General features: G+C 33.8%; 1 long non-coding RNA gene across 1 annotated transcript; it reads right to left on the reverse strand.

Moving 5' to 3' along the window:
- Positions 1–10,266: 10,266 nt before the first annotated feature.
- LOC146740210 (uncharacterized) lies at positions 10,267–10,505 on the reverse strand. Its single transcript, XR_014929963.1, has 2 exons — positions 10,421–10,505; positions 10,267–10,307 (listed from the first exon to the last, which is right to left on the reverse strand). It is a non-coding gene; the product is annotated as an uncharacterized LOC146740210 (long non-coding RNA).
- Positions 10,506–11,808: the final 1,303 nt, after the last annotated feature.

An 11,808-nucleotide genomic window follows, 5' to 3' on the forward strand; every position in this document is an offset into this window, starting at 1 on the left:
AGGCAATGTATTCTTGAATGCCAGCAGTTATTTAACCATAATATTAACCTCACATTCCTTTTAATATTATCCAGCGCAAGAGCATTGCATTTGCAGTGACCATTCAACATTCACCTATGCATTCAGCTACATATTTCAGAATGTGCTTGCATACTTGACTATATCCTCTCAATGACACAAGAAAGATAGAAGGTCACAATTACTCCCCTACAAGGAATTAATTAGCTGGTTAGAATTTGGGAACATTGCAATTATCCTCGTTGCGAACATCAAAAACAATTTAACAGATACAATTTATATTCTTATATGTGTATTTTCATGTGAATCCATCTCTACAGAACAGTACGTTTGATTTGATACTTGCTAGTTGAGGAGGGGATCTATGAAAAAGATAATATTCAAAAGAAAACAAAACTTGAATTGTTGTTTGTGCGTAATTTATTGCAGAAGTCCATTATTAGAAAAGTATAGCGTTTTATTATATATGCATAAATTAAAAATTAACACCATTATTGAGAAAAAATAATTCCCATTGCCAAAGTAAATAAAAAGAATATGTGTTCATTGCATGGATGTCATAAATACAAGCTTAAACAGAGACATTTGCTAGCGAATATAACTACTGTATCTTCATTATGTTATTTCATCCAGAGGTGAAGTTTCCTCACAGCTTCCGGATAGCCCGGCAGATCTTGTATGTCTATTGTTGTTTTACTCATGGACTCTCGAAAGAAAGCTACAAATGCGGACCACATGGAAAACCCGCTTTTGATGAAGTAGTCTGATCCTACAAAAAACACACGATATATCTGTCAGATTATTATTTAAATTTCCAAATTTCTTATCAAAACTAATCATTAACTAGGCTTAAAAAGCGAAATTGTTCTACATTATCAATCAGACGATATATACATAGAGGAGGTTTCACATTATCTAAATACGCTCATTTTACACTCCAATATAGTTCAGATAGATCTGTTGCATTTTTCAGATCATCGAATATTAAAATTGACTATCACTGTTATCATGACAATCATATCATAAAACCAACAAATAATTTAAAACTAACTTTGGCTTATTTCCTGGTCGACCAATGAATACACGTAATTGTCGCTCTTATATTTTCCAGGCAATATGACGTCACTTGCAGCTTTCGTAAAAGGAAATCTTCTCTTCATTACATTAATGATTGCCTGCAATTGTTTGATTATAATAATATCCTTAAATTTTACGCTTTTTAAAGTGCATAGAAATTAAACTTATTCATATTTGAAACTGAGATAACAAATTGTTAACTTCTTCACATTTATACTGAACCTCATAAAATTAATTTATTTTTTATGTTGCAATTAACGGCAATATTATATAAACTTCAACTCCACATCACGATCAATTAGAAGTGTTTTCGTTGAATATGGTGCACTTTTTTTGTACATTGCTCAGGTACTGCTCTTCCACATTGGGTTCTGGGTGTTATTTTGAACGTGACGAATGGCGTAGGATTTTGGGAATAATGAGTTTCTATGAATTATTGGAATTATATCTTATAGTAGTTGTGACCATGCTGTGGGTTTGGCATACATTTGCATTAATTGTGACAATCTTAATAATCCAAATGTGTTAATAATACTTAATATTACGTCTGGTCACTGAGGCTGAACATAGCATCATGTCTTTTCATGAAGCTACTGGTTGTACCAGTTGATGGATGCACAACTGATGATAAATGTAGATCCATATTTCATTGACTGACTACCAAAAGATTAGTCAGCTATTAGCAAAGCCAATTCTCTGCAAGACGATTTTCTACAGAGACAGAATACAAACCATCTGGATATGATATGAGTGTGCTTGTGAAATACACAAATACCCCAAAAATCAATTTTGTATATCGAAGTCACACTTATCTAACTACTGTCCAATACGACTCCTTAAAATTTCCAGTGGATTCTGTTATGTCAAAAAATACGCTTTGCCCATAAATATTACTAAAGTAAGTATATGACTTGGCTTTGTAAAATTCAAAATATCCTGGGGAGTATTGGGTATTTGAGTAATTTATGAATCAGACCGACCCTCTCAGCATTGTTTGTATAACAATTTTACGGTTTCCATAATAACTTGCCATTCCTTCTTCACATACAAGCATTAAATAAATGTTTCCAACCAAAACATACATAAATGTGTTGAACAAGAATGAAAGTAAACTCACATTTTCATAATCAGGTGCGGCTATATATAACTTGGTAATATTCGTTTGTGTAAGCCTAGTTGCAACAGCATCTGCAATTACACCACTTTTAGTAGTAAGTATTCCGATTTCATGTCTCAGTTGATCCCTACAGTGTGCTCGCAATTGATGAGCAGACATTTTATTACTGCAACTGAATATACAGATTAGAATGATTGATAAATGCGTGTTAAATACAATATTTAAATATAGTTTCAGTTTGCAGGTCATGTTAAAATAAATCAAAGAAAGCTTAGAAAGAACTCCCGTGTGCTGAGAGTATAGGAGACACATTAAATTTAATTCAGAATTTAAGATTTGCTTTTCGAACAAGAAGCTTGGCAACTAATTTTTGTCTGCTATTTGAGATGCGTAACATGCAAAAAATGTGATTAAAATGTGGTATTTAATATGACCTGATATTAACCCAAAAATGAGTAGGGGTGTGCATCTGCTCCGGAGCATCAATGTACCATGTTTCATTGAAATGGAATAATTAGTACATGTAATATTAATGTAAAAGCTAAAAATTGGCTAATTGTGCAAATTAGGTAATTAAAATGCATTGATTTTAACAAAAAACTAATCAGGTCTGAGCATTGTCCTAGAACATATATGTACAAAAATCATTGAAAGGGAATAATTAGTACTTGTGATATCAGTGAAAAAGTCAAAAATTAACTAATTTTGCAAATTATTTGATTAATATGCACACATTTCTAATTAAAATTAATCAGGTCTTTGAATTGTTCTAGAGAGTCTATGTACCAAGTTGCATAGAAAAGTAATGAAGTTTAGTACTTGAAATATAAAAATCTGAAAATTGATTAATTATGCAAATCAGGTAATTACTATTTCAAATATCTGTCTGTGCATCGTTCTATGTGTCTATGGTTGTTTCGTTGAAATGTGATGATTAGTACCTGAGATATCAGTGGAAAAGCCGAAAATTTACTAATCATTATGCAAATTTGGTTAATTGTATGCAAGGATTTTTACCCAAAACTAATCACATCTGTGCATAAGTTAGTCCAGGGCATCTATGTACCATGTTTTATCAAAATCTAATGAATGGTTCTTTAGATATCGGTGAAATAGTCAAGCAACAGCTACAAATTAGCTTATTGTCATGCAAATCAGATGATTAATATGTATGGATTTCAACAAAAACCTAATCAAATCTGGACAGACAGACATACATACACACACACACACACACACACACACACACACACACATACTTGTATTGCAATATGTTTCGAGGACTTCATTGGATTAACTTTTAATATAGTTGAATTAACTTTTAATATAGTTGCGATATGAACTCGATTAAAACGCGTTCCTATATAGGGTTGCGTTTTAATTGGAGTTTAATTAAACTCAATTACAATGCAATACAATGGAGAATTGCATTTTAATTAAGTTTAATTAAACAAGAGTTGAATATCCGGTGACTGAACATAGAAATGTTTGCGAAGCTTAGGTTTAGTATCGGGGTAAGGTATGGTACAATTATATTAATATTAATATAACGTGAACCATACCTTCCCCCGATACTAAACCTAAGCTACGCAAAACGTATTAATAATCGAATTAACTATTAATATAAATTATGTTTTCCGAGGACTATGAAAAAGGTCCTCGGAAGGTGTGTATGTCCTCGGAAGTAGGTATATATCTGTATTTTTTCCTCGCAACATATAGCAATCCAAACACACACACACACACACACACACACACACACACACACACACACACACATATACAGGGTAACTGCAAAGACTCCCATTGTGTGCTTTGAACACGGGAGTCAACAATATATTAATATTTTAATAAAAGCATATATCAATGTTACATATATATGACCCAGGATATGTTTTTTTGATGATTTAATTTATCAGAAGATTCTATATTCTAGATTTTCGATTTTATGAATCAAAAGTTGCTCAGAATGAAATATGGGGAAAGCAGCACTTTTGTAAATCTGTATTTTCAGCAAGGGTATCTCTTGTTTGACCACTTTTATTTTTATCGAACAGTGTGTTTTGGTGTTTTGGTTGATTTCAGAAAAACACTGCAAAAATTCTGCAAATAGAATGTTGTCAAATAATTTAAACTATACATTCTTACAAACTAGGTTATGTATTGCCATGTAAAAATATACAGTTTAACTTCATTAACTTAACCGTTCAAGTACAAAAAGCAACATTCACATTTAAGAGTTGTTCCTGAGTACACCAGGATTATCCATAATTACATCTGAGTTATCTGAATTCACAACAAAGTCACAAATATTCACATGAGGGCTAACCATATTCATACTGGTTACTGATAGCCTACTGGTTGTCGCATCAGACTCATGGCCGCAAGACCCGAGTTCAAATTCTACCTTATGCTGAACATCAAAAAAGGTCGAACCCTACCCTGGGTGAGTGTGCCACGGCTCTATAGGAAGGCCTATTTCACTGGCAGAGATTTGTTATTTGATGGAGAGATGGCCACACAGCCCTGTAATGTAGTCCCAAATATGAATATGACTTATGTGGCCAAAATTCCCTGTGTCAGCACTAGCACTAGCAATGTGCACATACAAAAAAGTCAGGATAGAAAACAGTGATATTCAACTGTCGCCTGGCACAAAAAAAACATATTCATACCAAGGTCATCAATGATTACACAAGTGTTATTAAAATCAATACAAGGGTTAACTATGTCTGTAATATTGGAATCCACATCAGCACCAGGGGGATCAAAATCAGTATGAAATGATTTAGTTATGGAGTCATCTTAACCAAATTGTTTCTGTTATATGGATTTGGTTCCAATTTTTCAGCATCAACCTTACTTTCGTCATTAGAAACATTGTACATATATAGATGAATGAAAACCATTCAATGAGAACTATTATTAGTTTTTTCGTCAACAATTACATTGCTTATCGTACCATCCCATAATAAACTAGTCGGAAATTCATATTGATTAAAATACCTGTCGTTGATTTGCCACCTGGAAAATAAATCAGTTGCAAATTTAAGTAATTTTTCAAAAATTAAGTCCAGTGTTCAAATCTACACCAATACGTCTTTTGGGAATATTTGATTGTATGTCATCTGATACGAATCCTTTGTTTGTTTGTTTTTGTAATGCGCCAGCCAATACGAACCATCTTCATTCTGTTTATTCCTATAAACTGTAAACAATACTCATTGTAGACAAAATAAAGTATAATACATCTCTATCTAGGAACAGTTATGACACAATAATGAACATTGCACCCCCTATTTAACTTATAATACCCATAAATGATGCATAATCTTGTTCATGGCTCATTTTACTCATGAGTTTCAAATTTATTATTAGATAATACAATTTTAAGACATCCGAAAAGATCCTATGCTCAGTTTTCATAATGTCTATCACCGTATCAGAAGAAAGTTATATTTTTTTTAACAACACCACTGTATCTACTTTGTCCCTAACATAACGTTATGTCATGTTACTAGCTTAAATAACTACTTGTTCTGGTAAATAATGTAAATAATTTTCAGGAGATAATAAGTGAGTTTCAGTTTAATTAGAATAGTTTATTGGTTGTTTAGTTCAAATTCTAAACACAAATATGGTTAGAAAACAATCAGATAGATTTCCTGGATTAACCATAACATTCAAAGTTTAATGTTCCAATAATAAACTGAAACTACTGTGTGTAATGTTTAGACTCACTAAGAAGACTTAATTACTCACATTCTATGCTGCCATAATAAAATGTCAGTTACCTTCTACGAAAACAAAACGTATGTTAGGTATTGCTCAACTATTAGGTTATAGTTGAGAACCTTTTTTACAAAGATTATCGCATTGACAGTGGAATGTAATCTACATATTTTGGTTTACATAACGATTAATCTTCCAGCTACTATGTTTTCCAACGTGCTGTCGGTAGCAATTTGTTTGAAATATGTTTGGTTATAAACTTTTCAGATGTGTTGCACAATAGACGAATATCAACACTATAACCATGTAAGCTTAAATCATGGATAGAGATATACTTGCTGGCCAGTTTTACCCATTTTTGCGCCATTCTTCTAGACAGGGTCATAGTTGTCATTATTCTGTGGCATTCAATCACATAATTCTGGACTCAAAATTAATGTTAAATTGACGATACCAACCTCAGATTTTACAACTTTGTTCATAATACATCATAAGTTCGTCGTCGACGTCTCCCTTGCCCTCTTGCACATGGCTTGCATATGCTTGAAGTTTGAATGATGAAATTATAAGTTTGACATTTTATTTTGTATAGGCCTTCACGGCCATCGTAAAAATCAATATGGCGACAACATTGATACATGCGAATTAACTGAACTGCAACGTCAACATTTAGAAAACAGTTCATTTGACTTTTCAATGCGTGCGGTCGCTTGGAAATGACCTTTTCTACATATGCGTAATATTTCTTTTTAATAGACTGGTCTCGTTTGTTTATTGTCACTAGGGCCGAACAGCTTTTACGGCTAAACACACCATGAAACATTTTACATGGCTGAATGTACATCTCACAACGGTAAAAAACAGGAAACACGTTTTTTTTCTTGATTGAAAAATACAAAGAATAAATCATACCACACTGCCTTCAACGCTACATACTCTTATATACATACATATATACATATATATATATATATATATATATATATATATATATATATATATATATATATATATATATATATATATATATATATATATATATATATATATATATATATATATATATATATATATATTATACACAACTACAATTTATTGTTCACAAACACAAACGGACATAAAAAGAATACTGTCGCTAATGTTTTATAATATACAAATTACCTTTCCTGGTCATAATTTACAAAGAAATATACCAATTACTGGCATAATATTATTCAAAAAAAGTGAAAAAATAAACATTTTCATGGGGAAAAAAGAAATATCAATAGGTGTGCCATAATTGCTAATATTGGCACATCCAATAATATTTTGAATACATCATATTACACGTATGCAAGGCTACTCACTATTCACCAGATCTGTTACGCCAATGGAGGACAGCATATGGTAATCCTCCCGATATCTGCTTGATGGCATCTGTAGCTAATTCTTGGATATAAGGAGCTCTAATCAAGTGTTTGCGGATACTTCTTATAATATCTTGATGTTTTGACTTCTTGTTGTTAATATATTCTTTCATATCGGTAACAAAAAATATACACTTGACATTATTGGATACTTCTAAGGAATTTTGGGATAGACTTTCCTGATATTTCTGGACCTCCTCCTTGGTCGGTAAGTTCAAACTCGGAATGTAAACTCTAAGGCTGTACACATATCCATGATATGTCTTCAATGCTTTTGTGCGTAGATCTGTTCTATCAGGATACCCTTGTGGTCCGAGCAGAATATTTTCCGGAGTAAAATGTCTTCCACAAATATGAATGAATTCTTCGACTGTGGTTAATCCCACAATTTGGCTGAGTTTTGCGTGATCAAACGTTTCATTAAAGTTCCGTTGTATAAAAACATTTTGTAAGTGGTTATTATGGAACGGTATTGTTACCAATGAACGATTCATAGACATTGCATTTATAATACCACTCACAAAAAACGAGTACTGTTCACAAGGTCCACATGCATAATAGATTAAAGGAAACAAATATCGCTTTGTTTGCTCCAACTTTGTCGTCCGTGCAACATTTTTGTCACTTCTTGCTAATGTATTCAACGGCTGTAAACTCAAGTCACTCGAGTATTGACTGACTGTAACATTTCTTGGTGTCTTCTCCTTCTGCATCTCGGTCCCGGTATGGACTTGCATGAACACATTATTCATTGGCTCAGTGGTTGTAAAATTGTCAGCTGAGTAATTCTACAACATAATTATGGAACGTGTTTAGTATAATTCTGAAAAAAATTGGAATCAAAATTGTGAACTTACTATTACATTGTATAATGGTCGTTCAACGCCTATTTTACGACCACCAGGTAACACTATAGTTCGTTTTCTCGATTCTTGATATGTGTGATGGCAAGGTTTATGCATAATTCATAGGTCGAATGACCGTCCATTTGTCTGCCTATTCAGGTTTGGTTCAGACATGCTTGAGAAAAGGTTGAAGCCGTGTTAATTGTTGGTGTTCGGATGTCGTAAAAGGTCAATCAAATATAAAAGAAATCGACGTACAAATTTTTCCTATTTTGACTTGTCATTGTAACAACTTTGACATGTTTTCCTGTTTTAGGATACGTCCAAGAGATATTAAAATTTTACGTGTTTTCTCTTTAGATTTCCTATTACATAAGAGTCCAATAGTCTACTGAATTCATAATGATATATGCCGCTATGGTGACTACATGTTATATATTTTTTCGAACCTACACTGGGCAAAATCGTTGGTATACGGCGGGTACATTAGCGTATTCGCACGCGTATATTCCCGATATTCGAAAATATACGTTGGTCGGCGCACACGTACATTCAACGTATGTACGGGGAATACGCAACGTATATTCACACATTCGGAACATACTGATACGTAAATATACACAACAGTATATTTACGCAGACCGGAAGTATACAGTGCGCACATTAACGTACACCTAATGCAGAACAATGCTGTCTAACGTATTCCTACGTATACGTAGTATATACGGACACGTGATAAACCACTGCACAGAGTTAATACTGACGCAGATCGACGTATACGTAGCGTATACTGTCACGCAATAAACCAGTGCACGCAATTAACATCGGCGTAGATCTACGTATATTTTGCGTATACTGGGCATATTTAAAGCGCATGCTATTGGCTGATTTTTCAGGAACATTTGCATACAGGTCACATATTTTAGGTCATGCTTTATTTCCGGTTAATCATTCAGGTAGTAATTTGGTTCTTGGGCGACGCACGTGCTTGTAATTTCTCTACGTACTAGTATTTTGTTTATAAATAAAGTATCGACAGTATTACTCGTGTTTGCTACCGCAACACATTTATTTATAAACACAATACAACAACCTAGCAATATCACGAGCTCCTGTTACAGTCATATACATGTAAAGATAAAGAAATGGTTATTGCCACACCCATGGCCATCCCAGTGATCAGACGTTTTTTTTTTATGAACACAGGACCAGCAACGAGGCATTAACCTTTCTTTATCTGTAAGTTACAAGTGACTGTTCTCCCGTGACTTGCATCAGACTAGATCGCATACCACAGGAAATTAAACGTGGGAGGTGATTCACAATGAAATATTTGGCCACTCGATGTTCAACACAAGTAGGATCAGGGTAACGTGAACAGTTCATAATCGGAAATAACGTTTACAGTAGATCTACGGTCAACGATAACACATTGCAACTAATGCAATTTCGTGTTAATTAATATTGAGGAGTTGTTTTGGGGTAATTGCAAAGGTGGGAATAAAAGACGTACATTTGTGATTCAAGTGATTTAGTATTTATTTGTAATAACAATACACACACTTACAAGTACACAAATCTTCCTCGACATACATAAATAAATCATATGGGGTTTTAATTTCAATTTAATTGAAGGTGAAAAATAAGTTCATTTCAAGTGGTTTAAATTTAGTGGACTTCTTTAACAGAAATAACGACATTAAATGCATTAATTGTTGAATTTCAAGTAATTTATAAATTCAATGAAACAAAAGAAATAAAATTCCAGTTATAAGCTAAAAATATTGAAAGGGTTCATTTGGGTAGGAATCAGAAAAAAATCACGCTGGTCATCAAAATTTGGGGCAATCACGTGGGGTTTGACAGGTACATGGTGGTCCTACTTATTTCTGGAGCATGCGGATCGGTTGCCGCCTTGCCACTTGGTTGTCTTAATCCAAAATCAAGTCGTGCAGTGCCATGACCTGAATGTCGGAGACCTCACAATGAACATTCCTCTCCGATCTTCTTCGCCGTCTTCCTCATCTGACATCATAATGTCCACAACTTTCGTCACCATCTCCCACATCTCTTGTTCTTCCTCTTTAACTTCTTTTCCCGACATTCCGTCAGCTTCAATGATAGAAATGTTATTTATAACTAACACTATATTTATTATTACTGCTATTTTAACAAGCTTGAATAAAACGAATTCAAAATTATAAAAACTATAAATTAACACTTACTCATCTCCTCCTTGGTTCTTTATTTGTTTTTTCCAAGCTGTATAAAAACACTCTCGTCTCTCTCTGTCATTTTCTGGCAACAGTACCTAAAATAGAATGTAGACGCCAAAATCGTATGTAGAACTTTAATTTAGTTTGACCTCGCATGAATTTAGTGTTGAACGACAAGCCATATCGAACCTCAGAGCGTAGCTGCCAGGTCGTGTTTATTTTCACTAACTTAGGGGTTCAGGTTTTGTGTACAAGATGGCCGCTTAGATATCGACTGTGCTGTGCAAGTTAGGAAACAGAAAATTGTTTTATGGGTATTTAGACGTAGTGCGAGAACTGTAAAGACCTGGAGAGAGTATTGTTTTTGAAGAAATAAATCGACAGACTTGTGAGTACTCTGTAGCGTGTTGTTTTGATGTATTCGTCGCTTGTCAAAAGATCGACGACCCAACCACGCCGCCGAATGAAATTGCGTCATCGCTACGTCGTTTGCCTTATATAGACGAATCTGTGTTCGACTTGTAGTTATAGGACCTAATGTACTGTATATAAAACGGACTAAGCGGAACATAGGATATGCAGTCACATTAAGATAAAACAATTTTCTTAACCAGAGAAAAGGTCACTTTGACAAAAACAAAAAAAGAAAACTAGAACAGAACTGTAGTACTTTCCCGAGGTAAATTGGTTCTGGCAAGAGAAACAAGGTGGACACTGTGACAGTCGAAAAACAAGATAAGTAATTTTGACTAACAAGGATTGATTTGAATGATGATTTTCAGCCAACTACGTGAGAAAGTGTAACCGGAAATTGACAATCAGCTGTCATTGACATTCTATTATTTGAATCGACTTAATGGGAAAGCGTGCATATTTTCATGAGGTCTGCCTGAAGCACTGTGTTCGTCTCAGAAAATAAGTTCTTCATTGAATTTACTTATAGGAAATATATATATATTTCAAAGAGGTCTGTGGAACACCGTGTGTTAAATGCCAGACATATAGGAGTCTTTGTTGTAGAGACTAAAAAAGGGAAATATATGCGTATATCTCAATGGGTCTGTGAACAATATCTATATCACAGAAACGATTCAAGTCATCAATAGAATTCACAGTGAAATACGAGTGTGTATTTCAAATTTAACAGAGAACGACAATAGTACACCAACCAGCTGAACATATAGTGCTGTTGGAATATTTCTAGAAGAAATCCTTACATGTAAACCAGGAATGGCTGTATGCAGCAATTGTTTGGTACACTGTCTGTGATTACTGCAGTGTTTTTGCTTATGATAAATTTTGTTTATTATTGGTTGGTAATTGTTTGTATATTGGTGGTGTAGGCTTCCAGTCTTAGGTAGGGATTGTATACATCTTAGTGTAGCGCCCTCTTGTGG

This window comes from Saccoglossus kowalevskii, chromosome 7 (genome assembly GCF_978046115.1).
Source record: "Saccoglossus kowalevskii chromosome 7, keSacKowa6.1, whole genome shotgun sequence".
In the NCBI taxonomy this organism is placed as follows: Eukaryota; Metazoa; Hemichordata; class Enteropneusta; family Harrimaniidae; genus Saccoglossus; species Saccoglossus kowalevskii.